At 44.9% G+C, this 19,029-nt stretch overlaps 1 long non-coding RNA gene across 1 annotated transcript in view; it reads right to left on the bottom strand.

Moving 5' to 3' along the window:
* Window positions 1-14,796: 14,796 nt before the first annotated feature.
* LOC146798593 (uncharacterized) overlaps window positions 14,797-19,029 on the bottom strand; it is a 43,234-nt gene continuing 39,001 nt past the window's right edge. The window contains exons 2-3 of the long non-coding RNA XR_014969189.1: window positions 17,795-17,926; window positions 14,797-15,039 (exon numbers count right to left, since the gene is read on the bottom strand). This is a non-coding gene — a long non-coding RNA (uncharacterized LOC146798593). The remainder of the gene's footprint in view (window positions 15,040-17,794; window positions 17,927-19,029) is intronic.

Genomic DNA, 19,029 nt, shown 5'->3' on the forward strand with positions numbered 1-19,029 from the left:
CCCGAATGCCAATCCTCCTTCAAAGAATTACGAGACGCCCTCTGCTCAGCCCCAGTCCTAGGAACCCCAGACTACACTAAACCTTTCTCCCTCTACACCCACGAAAGGGAGGGATGTGCGCTGTCTGTCCTAACCCAGTCCATCGGCCCTAAACAACGCCCTTGTGCCTACTTCTCTGCCACTCTTGACCCTGTAGCCAGAGCTTTGCCCGCCTGCCTTCGAGCAGTAGCCGCCGCTGCTGTCTCCATCCGACAAAGTGAGGGGATCGTGCTCTCGAACCCCCTCACAGTATTGGTACCCCATGCGGTTGACACCCTCCTGAACCAAACCAAGACTCAACACCTGACTAGCGCACGACTGACTGGTTACGAACTGACTCTGCTCGCACCCCACATCACATTGAAACAATGCACCACTCTGAATCCAGCTACTCTACTACCTCTCCCTGACGCTGACCCCAATGCGTCCCCTATACATAACTGCGTGACCCTCACCGACGAACAGACCAAGAGTAGGGTTGACCTCCGGGATACTGCCTTCCCGGACCCTGACGGAGAACTGTGGGTGGATGGCTCATGCATTAAGCTCCCCGATGGCACCACCTCAGCTGCCTATGCAGTCACCACAGCCCGAATAGTTGTTGAGACAGCCCGCATCACACAGCGATCCGCACAGGCGGCGGAACTAATTGCTCTCACACGAGCCTGCATCCTGGCAGCAGGGACAACCGCAAACATTTACACAGACAGTCAGTACGCCTTCGGGGTAGTTCACCACTTTTGGCTCTTATGGAAAGAGAGGGGATTCTTGACTTCTCATGGCACACCCATCCTGCATAGAGATCTAGTCTCTGCCCTGACCGAAGCAGTCCTCCTCCCCACACGGCTGGCTGTGATCAAATGCCAGGCACATAAGAAGGTGACAGACATTATAGGACAGGGAAATGCACTAGCTGACATTACTGCCCGAACCACAGCCGAGAATAGGTCCACGACCCATATGTACGTGACCAGGTCACAAACTGGGAAATGGAAGGATGCTAGGGAAACGATTAGGGATATCCAACTAGCCAGCACACCACACGAATTAACTGAATGGGCCCGGGTGGGATTGAAGGACGATGACGGTTGCTGGCGAACTAAAGACTCGAACAAATGGTTGCTACCCGACTCATACTTGATCCCCATGCTGACCATGGCACACTCCCCCGCACACATAGGGTCTGCCCCCATGATCGAACTCATCTCCAAAGTCTGGCACAACGACAAAATCCCAGACTCAGCCAAACGTCTGGTCCAACAATGCCTGGTATGCCTCCAACACAACCCTGGGAAAGGAACTGCTGTACCCCGGGGAGGGTTTGGGGTTCCCAATCACCCCTTTGAAGTCCTACAAATGGACTATGTCCAGTTAGAAAGGTGCCAGGGTTTGAAGTACATACTTGTCGTTGTGTGTGCCTTCAGCAAGTGGGTGGAAGCCTACCCAACCCACGACAACACCGCTATGACTACCGCAAAAGTACTACTGAAAGAATTCTTCCCCCGATACGGCCTTTGTCGAATTTTGTGAAGCGACAACGGCCCCCACTTTGTGGCCGAGGTTATCCAACTCATCTTAAAGGGGCTGGGTGTAAAACAAAAATTCCATGCGGTCTTCCATCCCCAATCTGCCGGCTTGGTTAAGCGACATAATGCCACATTGAAGCTTAAAATAGCAAAAATAGTTGCAACCACAGGACTGAAATGGCCAGACGCCCTCCCGCTAGCATTGCTATCAATGCGTTCCACCCCCACTAAACACCACTTGACACCCTACGAGGTCTTCTTCGGGCGGCCCATGAACCTCTGGACTGCACCAAAGCCAACATCCATCCACGACGTCCCGGACGTCCTCATGTCTGACTATTTGTACAACCTAACTAAAACGTTGTCTGTTATCCATCAGCAGGTGCTGCACGCCATTCCCGATGTTTCCAGGGGCCCCGGACACGACATCCAACCCGGTGACTTTGTCTTAGTGCGTAACTTCTAGCGCACCAAGAGTCTGGAGCCCCGGTGGACAGGCCCCCTGCAAGTCCTGATCACCACCCGAACAGCTCTTCGAGTGGAGGGGAAACGTAATTGGCTGCATTCACACCACTGCAAGAAGGTATCACCGACCCTGACGACCACGGACAACATCACCGCCCAAGAAGAACTTCTGGACAAAGACCGACCATCCCTGCGCCACTGCCCAGATACAGAAACACTTGAGTTAGTGAAATATCCCGATCCCACCGTGCCATCCAAGGAAGGGTATAACTTGCGACGAAAGGAGAGAACTTCGGCTAAGCAGACCACAAACTAAGTGGAAATCTCAGAGCGGTAGCCTAGCCACCTCAAAGGCCACCAGGAGAGAAACTAAACAAAGTCTGTGGTTCTGCCCGCTACCGAGTTCCTTGAAGGTGAAGGAAGCGCCCGACATGAAGATGATGGAAGCAACCGGACGTCCGAAGATCCACTACAAAAACCCAAAGACTGACAGAATGCACAGCTCAAAGACTATTACACTTTTCATTACCCTTCTCTTTTGCCTTCTCCTCATGGTCACCTTCTGGATCATGGAGGAGAGCACACCCGCTCATAAGACATTGCTGACCACCGTTCAACCTATCACCATGAAAGAACACCATCTGATCTCACTTTCACCCCAACTCCGAGAAAGACGTAAGGAGTTCTGGAATAACTCTTTTGTGCAGTTGCTCCACCAACATAATCTTGCCGTCAATGCCACTAATTGCTGGATCTGTGGATTGCTACCACATGCCACTGGACACTCTATCCCTTTCATCCCTTCACCTTTTTCTGTCCATGGTTCCTGCCTCGCCTGGCTAATCCTCCTGCAGGAAAGCTACAAGGACAATGCCACTTCCGGCAGAACTATGTCACACTTCTACCATGGGTTCTGGCTGAACAAAACTGGAAGAACTTCTGCCCCCTTCTGTCCTCTGAGATCAAACACTTCCTTTCACATGGACATCCCTGCCAAAGAACGAGTTGAAATGCAAGTGTTCAACAACCCAGCCAGACCCACCTTCTCTTACCTCCGGAAACGGACGGCCGCCACCCTAACAGTGGCCCTATCCGTCATCAACATCACTGGATTTGTGTGCCTCGAAGGCCTGGGGGCGCAGCTGGTGGGCCACAGCTCCTGCCTCATCACCCGAACATTGGACTCAGTTGATCCACCCTCCTTTGTTGCCTCCCCGAATATGTACTTCGTCTGTGGTACTAAGGCCTACACCTGGCTTCCGAAAGGTTGGGGAGGCACCTGCTACATCGCCTTTGTCCTTCCTCCGACATATGTGGCTCCAGCAAATCATCACCGACAGAAACGTGCCAAAGACATTGTGCAAGCCGACTCCACCGGAGCGCAGTTCATGGACGCAGTAAAAGGTCTTGTTCCACTCTGGGGTCCAATGGCAAACAGCTGTGCCATCCGCCACTTAACCCAGGCAGTCGAAACGGCGATGAACATTACGGCCGGCATCCTCGCCAACAACACCGCCGAGCTCCAGGCCGTCCGCCTAGTGGCTCTTCAGAACCGCCTCGTTCTAGATGTGGTTCTGGCTGATCGTGGAGGAGCATGCCGCATCATTGGGTCCAGCTGTTGTACCTACGTACCGGATAACTCACCCTCAGTCTACAAAGCAATTGAACACCTCCACAGACTTTCTGCAGAGGTTCATCAGGAGCAAGAAGAATGGTCACTGGGGAGTTGGTTTTGGGACACTATTAGAAGTTGGGGATGGAGGCTGTTTTCATTTATCCTAATACCAATTGTGATACTATGTGGATGTTGCTTGGGGATTCAGTGTCTGCCACCTTTATGTTCGCTTTTTATGAACTGCATCTGCCCTAAGACTTTGAACTTTGAAGCAGAGCGAATGAAAGCTCTGTATGAGGTGGAAGTTTGTAGTATTATGGGGATAGATCCGAACTAGACAAGCTGGCGAGACATGTTAAAAGGGAGGACTGTGGAAATTTAGCTTGCAAACTAAACATTATCTGTGCCATCTTGTCTCTCCCCAGCGCGACACACAGGAAAGCGCACGGCAGCCATTTTTAAGCACCCTGGTCTCTCCCTGCTCATTGCCGATCGCCAGCGCATCCCCCTGGCGCTGCAAGCATCCCCCGCGCGCCGGCCACCCCCGCTCTCTCATACACGGGCCATAAACCCTCTCCTTCTGCGCGACCCTGCCATGGAACCACATCCCACGCCTGACCGACATCCCATACATGGTCATGCATCTCTTTTGATAACCCCCTTCCTCTGCGCCCCATTGTCCGAATCGATCCCAGGCCATCACCTAGCCCTGCGGATGCAGTTTATTGCCCCTACTGTAAGGGAAACACCCCACATCAAAGGGATTACAGTAGATCAAAGCCCCTACCCCCTGAGACCCGGCCGGTCGCACACACCCCCGGGAATTGGCGGAATGTCCAGCTGTGTGATAGCCATCTCCTACTGTAGATGGGGTGGGGACTTCCACTGTAGATATGTGTGGGAACGAGCTCGAAGTGGGGATTCCGAGGATGTTCTTTCATGTTCCAAGACAATCTCAAGAATGTGCCATGTACGATAACCCTGCAATAAAGTCATAAACCTGTGTATAAGAGGCCAGGCCTCAGAGATGCAGTTAGAGCACCTCGTGACGATACCTTGCTGTCTGATCTGATGTGTTCTGCTCCGACGGAATAAAACTTTTGTTTCCTGCCTTCCAGTCTCCGGCGCCTGCCTCTTCATTGGTTTAACATCGAATGGTATAAGAGGCGATTACCGCCGGGCAATACTTGAAGGGTTATCGACTGAAATTGCCGCTACCGTTTAACATGTATGCAGGTTGCATTATGACAAAACTGCAGTCATTTATGCTTCCAGTTTATTGGAAAGCGGGCAGACTTAGCCTCTTAATTAAATGTTCACTGTACAAGGAAATGCTTATATCCAACACGTGCATGAAAAACCAGAATGTAATATTTGGCTTTTAAATGACAAAGTCACAGTCGATAAGTTTGTAATTTTCCAACCAACAACAACAGTTGGCTATTAAGTCAATGTACATTACTTATATCTACCACCTAAGCATTTTCTTATAGCTTTGGGGGCCTGGAATAGCCTGAATTGTCACATTTGTAGGAGTATGATGTTCAGTAGTTGTGTTGGTACTGTCAGTGGCAGCCCTGGTAGGAACACAAAGTGTTGCAAACTCCAGTGGACACCTGACAAGGGCCCTGGCACCTAATTTTTTTTTTACAAATTATGAACTGACTTGAACACAGTAGGCAGATCAGATTATTAAACAGATTTTTCCTTTGGGACAGGCTGAGGATCATGAGAGTCATAGTTATATTTTGTAGGGGTGGATGGAATATTCCATTCTGCCTGTGGAATTGGTGGAATTTTGGTGACTCCACATTACGCAGAGTTCTGGTCAAATTCCATCAATCGTCGCGAGGTGAACTTTTTTTCTCACGTGCGGCACTAGAAAGGTAAGTTGGCGAGTGCAAGCGACATTTGGCAACCACGAGCGTGACTTGTGGTCGCTAGGAGCACATTCGGTGAGATTTTTCTAATGTGGGCAGATGCGACCGTTCGCAGTTAGAACACTGCTACTCGAGTAGTAAATTGACTCTAGCAGCAGCAAAATCAACTCGAGTAGCTGCGCCCTCTGGCACACCTCATGGTGCCTTTCATGTTGATTTTTCAGCGTGGAACACGCTATCGTTGCTAAATCACAGCACGAGTAGTGCAACAGCCCTATTTCAGTCCATTCAAGCAACTTCGAGGAATCTCGCTGAGTGTTTATGAAACTCTGTGTAATTCTGCAGTGTCAAATTCCGTGAGTCCGCCCCACCCCTAATATTCTGGGGATTATCAAGAAAAAATGGAAAAGGGTGAAGCCCCCAGAGAAATGGATGAGAATGCATGGGCATCCTCCAGCAGATGCTCTCCAACAGACACATATTCAGTCTGTTAAAGAATTTCAGAGAGGGAGGAAGCTAGGGCTTTTAGTTGATGTAGCACAACCATCAAACCAGATGTGTCAGGATCAGTTCTGCTGTGTTTGTTGGAGAGAATCTTCTTTTCTTCTGTATGGCGCCTCTTTAATGATTGTTTCCTGTACTCCATCTGTACCCTTTTTTGCTATTAGAAACAATGTGCCCATGACAGGAACTACCGAAATACATAGCACTACAAGAGACCCTTGGTGGGAGGCAACCATGCCTGTGCAATTTTGGCAAATTAAAATACCTCAACAAAAGCAGGAATACCGATGTCCTCAAATAAGGAAGGCCTAGATTTGTGAGGCAGAAAAGGTAAGCCAAGAATAGTTCAGATATTAATTTCAGGATAATAAATTACACAACAGGGAGTCTCCTCATTTTAAAATAGAGATTTTCCTGCCATTGCAACAATATAGCCAATCCCCTTGTCAAAAAGAGAAATTGAGACAGATTACACTGCCTTCTCTGCTCAGAACAGCTTTCCGTGGCTTTTTTGGGAGACTGCTTTCTCTGCTTGAAGAGAAATAACGGAGATACCAAACTTCAAATTCGAGGGCCTCGCTCCTCATGATACAAGATGCAGGGTGCCATGTAGAACGGGGGTTGCACAATAGAACACATCTTCCTCGTGGCTATGGTCTGCCCACCTAGGGCCACATTACACATGCGGCGCAATGAAAGAAAGTGCGCTCCATTATGGTGAATGAGCTGCCCCCAGGGCATCGGCGTACTCGTGCTGCCCTGGGGCAGCGCATTCACACGAAATACGGAGCACCTGCTTTAAAGGCGCTCTGTGTTTTCACTGTGTTGGCGGCACTCTACCTGCACTTTTAAAGGGGAATAGAGATTCCCTTTGCAGGCAGGTGCAGTCCTACAAGAGGATGTCTGGGGTTCCATGTAACCTCTTTTCCCCTGCCAGAGGGCTGTTCTAAGGCAGCGCACTCACAGTGCAAGGTGGCACACTGTGGGCCATATTATGATGTAGTCGCATTTTCATTGTTCGTGCCGGGTGCACCTTTAAAATGGTGCGCCCAGCCCAAACAATGAAAATGCGCCTAATTACCATGAAGGCGCTGCCCCCAGGACAGCTGTGAACAGCGCATTCATGTGAAAACACGGGGCGGCTGCTTGCAGCCGCTCCGTGTTTTCCGAGTGCAGGGGGCAACCCGCCTGCACTTTTGAAGGGGATTAGAGACTGCCTTGCAGGCTGCAAGGGGATGTCTGGGGAGGTTCTTAGGACCCCCTTTTTTCTCCTCTAGAGGCCTGCTCTCAGGAGGCACACTCACAGTGTGCAACCTAGAAGGTGGCGCAGTGTGAGTGCGCCCTCAGAAAGCTTCTATGCCTCTGCATACACGTCTCTAATATGGCGCGGGCACAGAGGTAAAGGAATTCCCTCATTTGCATAGGGCAAGCCCCTATGGAAATGAGGGAATGCCCCCTGAGTTATCGCTGGCGCTTTCAGTGCTCCAGCGCTATCTGTATTACTGAAGGGGACGCACAAGCATCTGCGCCCCCTTCTGTAATATCAAAGTGCCACAGGGGAGCAAAAAGTGTGCGCAAACACCTGCTGTGCCCCGAGGCCCCTACCAAAATACTGCCCCTATGAGTGCGCCCCCTGACAACTTCCTTGCCTTTGCGCCCGCGCATGTAATAGGGTGCGGGCTTTGAAACAAATGGATTCCCTCATTTGCATAGGGCATGCCCCCATGCAAATGAGGGAACACCCCCCTGTAGACAGCTCAGGCACCAGTGCTATCGGTATTACAGAAGGGGCCGCAAGAGCATCTGCGGCCCCTTCTGTAATACCAAAGTACCCCAGGGGTGCGCAAAGAGTGGGGCAATTTCTGTAATACAGTACCTGGTGAGAACAATACCAAGCTTTACAAATAGAAGCCCTGTTCCTGCAATACACCTGGAGCCAATTACTAAGGGGGAATTGGGGTACCGGCGCAACTCTAAATTGCCTAAGGGCCTTTAGGTCTGGCAAAGACAGCTTTAGCAGTCTCAGAGAGTGTTTGTAACTTGTAGTTAGCATTGCAATGGAGCTCAGACATGGTTTGTTGTAATTGGCAGCAGTCGCGGCTCGCACAGGTAAGCACGGTGGGGCGGTGAGCTGGGGTACGACGGGAAAATAATCCACGAAGCAGCCATTAGTTGAAATGTGTATAGTAAAATACTGACCGCTATGTCCAATGTTACATGCATGCAAAACTATCAGACATGGGAAGCATCCACTCTACATTATAAGGGAGTAGCCTGGTTGAAGTAATATCACACTTCGGTAGTAGTCATTACATCTAACCACGAGTAGGACTTGCTTTCTTGGCAGGGAAACGACGAAATACTATACTTGTGTATTTCCCAATGTAGGTGTATGCATATCTGCATTACATGAAACATTTCAATATCAATTCCTTTCCTCACACGATTCCAGTAACTAAATGTTTTTCAGGATGGGAATTCTTCCAACATGGCACTGCCACTACTTCAGCAACGGCGGCCATTTTGAACTAACTGAGCAGTCTTGCACTATGAAGCTGAATGACAAGGTGTTTTTTTACCCACCACATGGTTAGGAAAGGGCTTTATAAACGGAAAAGGGCCATGCACCAGTTAATATGTGGTCTCCAGGGAGAGAAGTAGGTTACTGTACCAGAGTCGACCTTAATGAAGTAAGTGACAGGGGGGCTTCTTTTTTCTTACAGATGGAGTACACTATCCATCTGTTAAGCAGCAACAGCAGTACATGATAGATAGACCTGTTTCCTCCCCCTTTTTTAGAGTGTGACTACAAGCCCCTCTACCCATGGCTTTGACCATGATGCAATAATATAGCATCTACAGAAGTACGTCACATGGATTATCTTTTCTAGGTTTTATGTTGTACTCTCACGTGGTGTCTTGTTTCATGAGTGCTTTTTTGCGAGTGGTGTCACCCATCACAGTGTGTAGCATGTATATGACACACTATATGAGCACATAGGATAGACCATATGAGTACCCACAATATACGGGTGCGATATTTTGATAGTTGCATGCACAATCTTGCTAATGCGACCTGCCAGCACGGCTGACATGTCACTGTTTTCAATATATCTTGTTGCTTTCTAATTACAGACACAGATTAATCACTAGAACCATATGTATACAGTGAGCATTAGGTGTGCATGGTTTGTGTCCTTAATGCAGGATTCACTAGGAGTGGTACACATGGGGCTGACCCGGTGAAGGCCTGATGAAGAGCTATTAGGGGAACAGCTCGAAACATGTTGACAAAATCAAATTACTGAGACAACCTGACTCATTTAGGTCAGGTTTCTACTCAGTAAACGACCCCTGATTTTTAACCATACCAACTAGGGGCAGGAATAAAAGAGTGGCCCACTAGTTAGATTTTCCTTCCCTTCCCTTTCCACTCCACATCACTGCGCTACACATAGTTTACAATAAAAAGTGCTCCTAAGTAATTTGCAATTCGCAGCACGCCTCAATCCGTAGAGGATTGAGAGGAACCCCGATGATGAAGCATGCCACCTAGGGGAAACCCTGGTGGGTGAGGGGTCTCTAGAAAAAAAGTATTTTTTCTAGACACGGGATTACAGCAAATTTTTTGCTGTATCCTATCTAATTCCATAAGGGCAGGTTTTCTTCAACCCTGGACCTGATACAGACCTGTGTCATTATTACATGGTGACGATGCACAACCCCACCATGTAATAATCCACATTGACACAGTGGGTAGTGTGGTATTCAAGACAGCTTTTTATGAGGCTCGATTTTCACTTTTATTGTTTTCTTTCGAGTACATGAATACCACATTGTTTGCCCTCTTGGACCACAATGTGAACAGTACCTATCACACCAATTTAGTTAAATCAGGCGGCATAACAATCTTACCCATTTTACCTCAGCAACTATTAGACCTGTCAGCCATAGGGTTGTTTTCCCCCCAACTTTTTGTCTTCCTCATTCATTTTTGCTGGCCCTATTTTGTTGGCCTTATGACTCGTGCACTTTACCACAGCTAACCAAGGCTAAAGTGTGTGTGCTCACTCCCTAAATCATGGTAGCATTTGGCTTTCAAACAATTGGCACATTTACATTACTTGTAAGTCCCTAGTACAGTACTAATACATGTACCCAGGTACTGTAAATTAAATGCCACTAGTGGGCCTGCAGCACATATTGTGCCACCCACTTAAGAAGCCTATTAAAAATGTCTCAGCCCTGCCGTTGCAGCCTAAGTGTACAGTTTTAAACTGTCATTTCAACCTGGCAAAATAAAACTTTGCAGGATTAAACCTTCTTTTTTAATACATATAACCCACCCCGAGGGATGCCCCTCTACAGCCTATCGGACAAGTGCACTGTATTTAATAAGCTAGACATATACTTTTAACTATTACATTTCATGATAGTGAAACAACTCTTAGTACATTTTTCAGAACTGTGAGGCCTGCCTCCTGAATAGGATATCATTGGATCACCTTATTACATTTAATAATTGATATCTTTCAATTGAGCGAGAAAGCAAAAGACACACAATTGATGGCCGGAATGCAAAACAAATCAAAATATTTTACCCCAGTCAAGAGATCTGGGTTACATCCATCATTCTTTTGCTCACCATGCCACCCCATTTTAGACCTGGCCATATGCAAATCAGTCTTGACCCTGTGCCTCATGGGAACAGTCCACCGTGAACAAGCATCCTAGGACCGGTTTCACCCCCCCATCAGCCAAGATAGCCTGAATCCAGTGACACAGTGAGCCCGGGACCCACGTAAAACCCAGATACCAGTCGTTGTATGCTTGCTTCCAGCCTATGGAGGACCTGGCCTGGCAGTTTGGGCCAGACTGTTCCCATTGGGCGCAGGGTCAAGACTGATTTGCATATGGATGGGTCCAAACTGGAATGGCATGGGGAGCAAAAAAGCGATGGATTTAGGTCCAGATCTCTGTACTGGGGTGAATGTATGGCATTGTTTTGCATTGTGTCCATCAATTGTTCCTTTTACAACTTTCAATTGGCAGCAGGTATGAATGTCAAGTTTGGTGTCTAAAGAACTGCAATATAAAACCCTCTTTAATGGTAAAGTCAGATGTTAAGTCACAATTCTGAAAATACCACATTTAGAACATTGCCATTTTCTGATTCAACTCACATGTTGCCTGCAGCCTGTATCCTGGGTCACATGGTTAGGTATAGCTAACAGTTGAGCGTAGTGTATTACTCCCAGACAGTGTGACAAAGGGGAATAGGTGTTGGATGGGCAATCTCTGACTTGATAGAGAGAGGAGCTTCCAGCAGCCAAATTTGCACACTCACAAAGAGTTTCACACTAGTTTTGTGTGCCCTCAGACAAGCTGGGGCCAAGACAGGGAGGCCAGAAATTCCAGACAGCTATGGGGCTGGAAATCTTCAGAACCTTCTCATATTTTAAAGCTGGCACCAAGTATACATTTTAGACCCTCTGTCCCAACTCTTTGCTACACCTCTGGACCTGTGGAAGACTTAAAAGGTCTGCTGCAAGAAAGACTGCTACTCTGCTGCCCTAATGCATGAATAAAAAGGACTGGACCTGCATCTTGAACCCAGGACCACCAGAGTGACTTCAAGGGCTAGATGGCTGACCTCCTGATCAGAGTCTCAGGGACAGAAAATGCTCCAACTAACTTGAACCAAGCACCTCGGCTCTATCTGCTGTGACTCTTGTCCCTAATTGGAGTTACCCCAGTCCTGGACCCTTGGAAGTGGGCCTGAAGGTGCTCTGCCAGCTCAGCTGTGGTCTTTGGGCAGAACCAATGCAGGAAACATATAACCTTGCAGCTTCACATTGGAGCCATCACTGTGCGAAGAGTCCCCAGCTCAGGACTCCACATCACAATCCTCCCTTGAAGGCATCCTTGAAGACCTCGAATTGCAAGCCTCATTTATGGCACTTCGGAACCGCCACTACACGACAAATCCTCGACCTCGCATCACTGCCCTCAGCTCATCGGAATCACTGCCGCACAACACATCCTCAATGTGGACTCTTGCAACGTTCCACAACCAGGATCTAGGGTACTTTGTTCACCGGCAGTAACTTGGTCCCTGTATGTGGCCCACGCGCCATCACAATCAGAATGAACATGTGGCTTTGTCCCGGTCCAGCACAACCAGATAATCACTGTTGACATTTTGTGCTTCTAGGCACTATTTGTATCTAATATTTAAAATTACATATCTCCAGTTCTACTGATTGGATTTTTGAAGTTTTAGTGCCAAATAATTCAAAAAATGTTACTCTATTTTACTAAATTGGAGTGGGATTGTTTTTTGTGTTGTGTTTTCACTGTATTACTGTTTGAAGTGCTGAATAATTATTTTGCACATTGCGTCTAAGTTAAGCATGGCTACTTTGTGCCACGCTACCAAAGGGTTGAGCTCAGATTAATTTGGGGTTTGCTTGTGTTTCACCCTGAAAAGAATTGTTATTGATCCCTGAGTGGGGTTTTACCCCCTCAACCAGTAATCCAATTTCCTGCATTGGTGGCAGCGGTGGTATTCAGTAGTTGTGGTAGTGCACTTCCATACAGTGATTATGTTCACCACTAAAATCCCTGAGAAAACAATTTTATACCATTTGGATTTTCTTTTAAAGTCTACTTGATTGGCTCTTTTACTTTTTCCACATTCACTCTCATTCTACATGACTGTCTGTGACCATACCTGCAGAATGCATTTCAAGCTCATCAACCTGCAAGCCACATTCACACTGAGTTCAAGTTTCCTGCCGCTAAAGCGGCGATAATTTTAACGCTGTTCTTGATAATATGCTTCTTAAAAGCGAGAGGGACTCTTTGAAACCCAAAGGACTAGGATACAAACAGAAATTCTAAGTAAAATGTCCTCTGGGAGTACTAATAGTAATTCCAACTTCCACAAAATTTCTGCACAGACACCACAGCCACTCATAAATCCACTATTCCACATTCATTCTGGGATAACACTGTAAACACCAATAGTATACGTGGTGGCACAGAGACTTACAGTTGATGCATTGATATGCTGACTTTATTAAAATTATAAAACACAATTAAAAACATTCAATCTAGACCACAGATGTAAAACATAAAAACAATAATAAAACAAAATTAATGTTACAGATACAACACGAGAGATAACAAAGACATTGGAATTTTTGTCATTAGGTACCACAACCACTGTCAAAGGCTATGTCAAAAAACACCCCAATGTTTCCAAATTCATCAGCATTTGGGGTGAATTGAGAACTTTGAGTTTGTGGCAAACAGGCGTCAACGCGTTTCAAAGGTATAATGGTTGAACCTTCTTTTTTAAGACAACATAGAATAATGCTCTCGGTGCATGAAATATCTACAATGTAAACATATAATAAATCAATAATTGCTGCAAACACATCATTACATCAATATCGACACTGCAATCTTGAAAACGTTTTTTTTATAACCAACATTACTAACAATAAAAACAACATGACACTTATGCCTTAGGCATGAAGAAATATAGCCCCAAGATATAAAGAAGTGCTTACTTTATAAAAGATATATGAATTAATACAATCATGTCTATTTTAATAATTGATAATCTTAATGACAAGGATAGGTAGTCCATCGAATTAAAAATGACACCATTGTTGTGTCTCCTTTATGTGGTTTTGCAATAGGTGAAACACATTTTTGTTTGCAGACACAAGCTATTGGATCCATGTAGCAGTGATCCATCAGTGCCTAACTCATAAAGAATCAGGAGTTATAGATAAGCGCTGCATTAGAAGACAGGGGCAGATGGTGCACATACAAAGATGTATGCAAGAATGTATTGGTGTGGAACTAAGGAGTAGAATACTTGGTATGCGTGCAGTAGGTGCACTGTGTGTACAAAGTAGGCTAGTTGGCTGGTAACACAAACTGTACAGTTGTCATGCTTTTCTTTTGTCTTTGTCCTGATAGGACTATTAGGCATAAGTGTCATGTTGTTTTTATTGTTAGTAATGTTGGTTATAAAAAAAATGTTTTCAAGATTGCAGTGTCGATATTGATGTTATGATGTATTTGCAGCAATTATTGATTTATTATATGTTTACGTTATAGATATTTCATGCACCGAGAGCATTATTCTATGTTGTCTTGAAAAAGAAGGTTCAACCATTATACCTTCGAAACGCGTCGACGCCTGTTTGCCACAAACTCACCATTCTCAATTCACCCCAAATGCTGATGAATTTGGAAACATTGGGGTGTTTTTTGACATAGCCTTTGACAGTGGTTGTGGTACCTAATGAACAAAATTCCAATGTCCTTGATAATATGCTCCAAAGACTATAGGACAGGATCAGGGCAGGGTAATACTTACTAAACTTCTCTACAGACCTGACGCACCGGAGCGTATCCCTCACTTACACTCTCTCCCTCCTCGATATTCTTCCGTAATCTTCAATCTAATCAGGTTGTCATTCGGGTATGAATCTTCCCAGTCTGCTCTCTTCCTTCCTCATCAGCAGCAGCTGTCGCCTCTCTCTCTCTCTTGCAGTAATGTCGACCTAACAACACCCTTTAAGTCACACTAGCTATAGCCTTTATTTCTGCATGTCCCACCCTCAAAAGTTACAAATCTTGATGAAATACGAACTCTGATTGGGCAGGGACAGGGGAGTTGTCATTCATCTCATCCTGACATATTTAATTTCATCAATACTCTTTTGTCTAACCAACCCTTCCCCTTTAGCTCATTCATTATTCTGTCTTATTTTCTTTCCCATATATCTAATGTTGCAAATCAAATAACATTTTTAATGCAGTTCCACAGTTGAGAACAACTTTTGCACATCTCTTGTCCTTGGCTATTGGCAGTTTGTCGGCGACACGGTCAGCGGGTCACATTCATGGCTTCAATACGCATACGTAGCTTGCCTCCATTTAGCCGCCATCTTTTCTCTTTGCGTGTAACAGAAGGCCCAAACGTACTCTGTTAATAAAAGAATCGTAAACAGATGTTAATTTCCAAAATAAATTATTTTCACTGATCATCGCCCTCTTCTACTCTATCCCCTGTTATTATCTCTTTCGTTAAGCAAAGCATTAGCAGCGATAGCTCTCTTTAATTTCAGGCAAGCATATGCCGGGCATGTGGTGCCTCAAGACCTAATGTTAGTAATTCTTGCGCATGCGCGAGAGTTTTTCGCTCTCAAAACGGGTTAGTTACGTTACTATCTACGTAATTCTAATTCGCACATGCGCAAAAGCGTTTTCCAGTTTAAAGTGGGTTTTAGTTGCGTTGCATATTATTTTAATTAAATAAGCATGTATAAAGCTCTTTTCCTCTATGTAAATGCTGTGTGTGTGTATTAATTTAGTTTTCTTTACTATTTCTAACAATTAGTACTGTTAATGAGGAATTTCTTGGAGCAAGTTTCGTTTTCTTGAATCCTTGCTCCATCAGAGTGATTAGCACTATGTTTACCAGCAATGACACAATTTACATAAGAGACATACTGATCTACTGGGATTAGGGTATTTATAATGAATGAGAACCTCTCTGGCTGTCCTAAAATTCAGGGCATGGGCTTTGGGCAACTGGAGGGAAGCAAGACTGATTACGAAGGCCTGGTACATTAAGACAGTCTCATTTCCAGGGCTCCAAATGACCACATATGAAACAATAACCGCATCTTTCCAGGACATCCGTTAGACCCCTTCCATTTCCTCTACCATTTCCTCTCCAAACTCTTTCTCCTCAAGGTCCTCCCCTTCCACCCCAGCCTCGAGGGGCTCAACCTGCCATTCCCTTAACTGTCCTCTGCATATTTTGCAGTTTAATGGACATTAATTTCAATTCAGTATTTTCTTACTTTTTTCCAGTGAGTCCACACAATGATTTGCAATTGTCAGCAGTTCAGTCACCCTCTTAGTCTGCCACCTAATGCGGTTTGTTATTAACTGACTCCTAATATTCTGTAATAATCCCTGCCCAAAAGCAGCACCTACATCTTCCTGACCCATCTCCATCGAAAAACCTATGCCTGAATACCTTTAAAACACATCTTTAAGTCTATCTACATTATCAGCTACTCCTCACCCTTATTTGGCTTGCAATTTAAGATCTTAGCTCAACCAGTATTCACTGTGAACACATCCACAATTGCATTCAACATTGCATATTTTGCTGCACTCACTTTTTCATCATTTCAAAGGAACACCTTTTGACATTGTGCTTTCTCAACCGTCTTTCACCTCACTTTGCAATACCAATTTCAATAACTGATTCACATCCGCCCAATTCAGTCTGTACACCTCAAGCACACTTTGCAGTCCTTCTTGGAACTGGGTTGTGGGGGAAAATTGTTTCTTGATACTCATGAAATCAGAGGGGGTCGATTGAACATGGACCATACTTCTATACCCCATGCAGGTTGGTCATTTAGAAAAGAATAAGAATGTCATCATTGGCAGCAATACTTTCATGAGGAGAAGGATGACACCTTCTAGGAAGCCTTTCTGCAGTCTTTCTCAAGCTTTCTAGGGTAATAGTATGACTTTGTTCTTGTTGGTTTCTACATTGCAGAATGGAACCTGTATGCACTTTAGAATTATCAAAACAAAGAAGGAGGGACTGGGGCTTTTTGAAAGGTCCAGCACATGGGCCCCACCAGTGATGAAAAAGTATAGAGTGTGCTGTGCCTGAGTGAGGGGCTAGGTCTAGTAGAGGGTGGGGAGTGCTCCTTTCAGGAGCAAGGGCCCTCACACACCACAAGAGGTGTCATGCTTCATCATCGGGCAGCTCCTCGTTGGGCCGGCGCTGCAATGCACAATGGGGCTCTTTACCTGAAGTCTTTTCTTATTTGCCAATATATGTTGGCATAAATGAGTGGTGAGAAGTGAGAAGAATTGGTGAGTGAACTGTGTGTTAAAATTGGCTAAAGGGATCCAAACAAGAAATAAACTTTTTAATACACTGGTCCCTTTGTTGAGGTTAAAAACGTGATGCAAGTATAAAATAGATTTAATGATCTATTTAGCTACAAAAGGAGTACATAGCAAGGGTAACATGTTTCATGCCTATTACAGCCCATAATGGATCATGGCATTTTGTCAGGACCAAGAATACCTAATTCTACTCTTCACAGGGATGGTGGGATGAGAAAAGTGTGAACCATGCTCTTTGAATGATATGCAAAAGACGAGACGTCAACAATAAATCTTGGTTACTTTACATAGACATGGGCATTGACACACAGCAACAAGATGGCGCCCATTGCTCCCTCTTTCCGGTCCAACAGGGGCTGCCACCAACTACAGAAACGGGTATACAACCAAAGAGATGTTGCCCGTGTCTATGTAACTTAGTTTCATGTCTAGTTCCCTTTAGCCAATTTTAACACACATTTCACTCACCCATTCTACCCATTCCTCACCACTCATTCATGCCAACATACATCAGGTAAAAAATGAAAAGAGCCCCCTTGAGGGTCCCGTTGGGCATTGCAGCACAGGCCCAATGAGGAGCTGCCCGATGATAAAGCATGACACCTCTAGGGGTGTGTGAGGTACCTCGCTCCTAAAAGTAGCACTCCCCGCCCTCTACTAGACCTAACCCCTCACTTAGGAACAGCACACTCTATACTTTTTCTGCACCCTAGAATTATACACAGTAATGGAATCACCCTCTGAGCTAGTCACTTTACAGCCACCCAATTGCATCATAGTACTCTCTTGATTATTACCTTCTTGTGTTCCAGCCATTGGTGGTTCTGTAGGGGTTTCTCTGTTTCCGTGTGCATTAACAGCTGCACCTCCAGCCCCATTGCCTCCTTAGTGTCCTTGCTCACTTTCTTCTTCTCTTGTGGCTCTCTGATCTGTTGGAATAGATATAAAGGAGGCAGAGCAGTTAGAGCACAAGCCCTAACTGTATCCCTAACTTGACTAATTTGGTATTCCAATCTCTACCGGGTATCTCTCATGCTTCAAAAATTAGATTCATGCTTAGGTTTGTGTGCCTCCTTGTGGCATTATATGAAACGTGTGCATAGTTTAGCATCTATTTTATTGTTAAGATCCTTCAGTTTCTTCTGTTAATTAGTTCAGCTTTCTTCGTTGAAGGTACCAAGTTCAGGAAATGACTTCTTGCTCCCCTTATAAGTGAATCCCACCACGTTTATAAATATTTGCACATGCGTTTACCATATTATTGGTACGTGTTTTTATTAAAGAACAAGTATTTTGAATACAATAGTATGATGAACATTAGATAGAGAGAAAAAGAAGAGAAACGAGAAAGAAAAAGAAAGATTAAAAGGAAGTCTCATAATATAATATATAACATCATACAAACATGACTGAAGTGAATTGATAAAAGCATTAAAATGACGATATGATCAATAAAAATAATGCATCTCATCAGAATTATATAAAATAATACAATAGTAACATAAAACGATAATACAATATGAGATAATGATACTAAGAAAATACGCAATATCATGGAGGTTGAGTAACTTCTTGTTGAAGTGGAGTTCGGGAGAAAGAGCGTTTGGCACTAGAGTCAATGAATTTTGTAACAGGTAACAATAAATTCAAATGCTTTGTGGCTAAGTGGGTGGGGTGAAGAAGTGCTGTATCCAATCTGTGATTGTAACATACTGCATATCACCAAGCCTGAAATGCTAAGTTTGTAAAGTCTTTTCAATTTTTAGTAATCTGCTGGAAAGCAACTGCCAATAATAAATCAACAATCTTTACATTGGAAATAAAATTATCCCAAATGGGTGATAAACTACTCAAAAATAGATGTGTAATAGAAAAAAATAAATTAGAGTTAAAAATTAGGTGGATTTGAGCCCAAACCATTTTCCAGAATGAATAAACATGTGGACACACAAAAAGCACATGTTTTAAATCAGCAAATGGAGAGGATCAAGACCAGCAAGTATCAGGTATAATCTTATGTCTCTTGTGTAAT

This window comes from Triturus cristatus, chromosome 9 (assembly GCF_964204655.1).
Source record: "Triturus cristatus chromosome 9, aTriCri1.1, whole genome shotgun sequence".
Classification (NCBI taxonomy): Eukaryota; Metazoa; Chordata; class Amphibia; order Caudata; family Salamandridae; genus Triturus; species Triturus cristatus.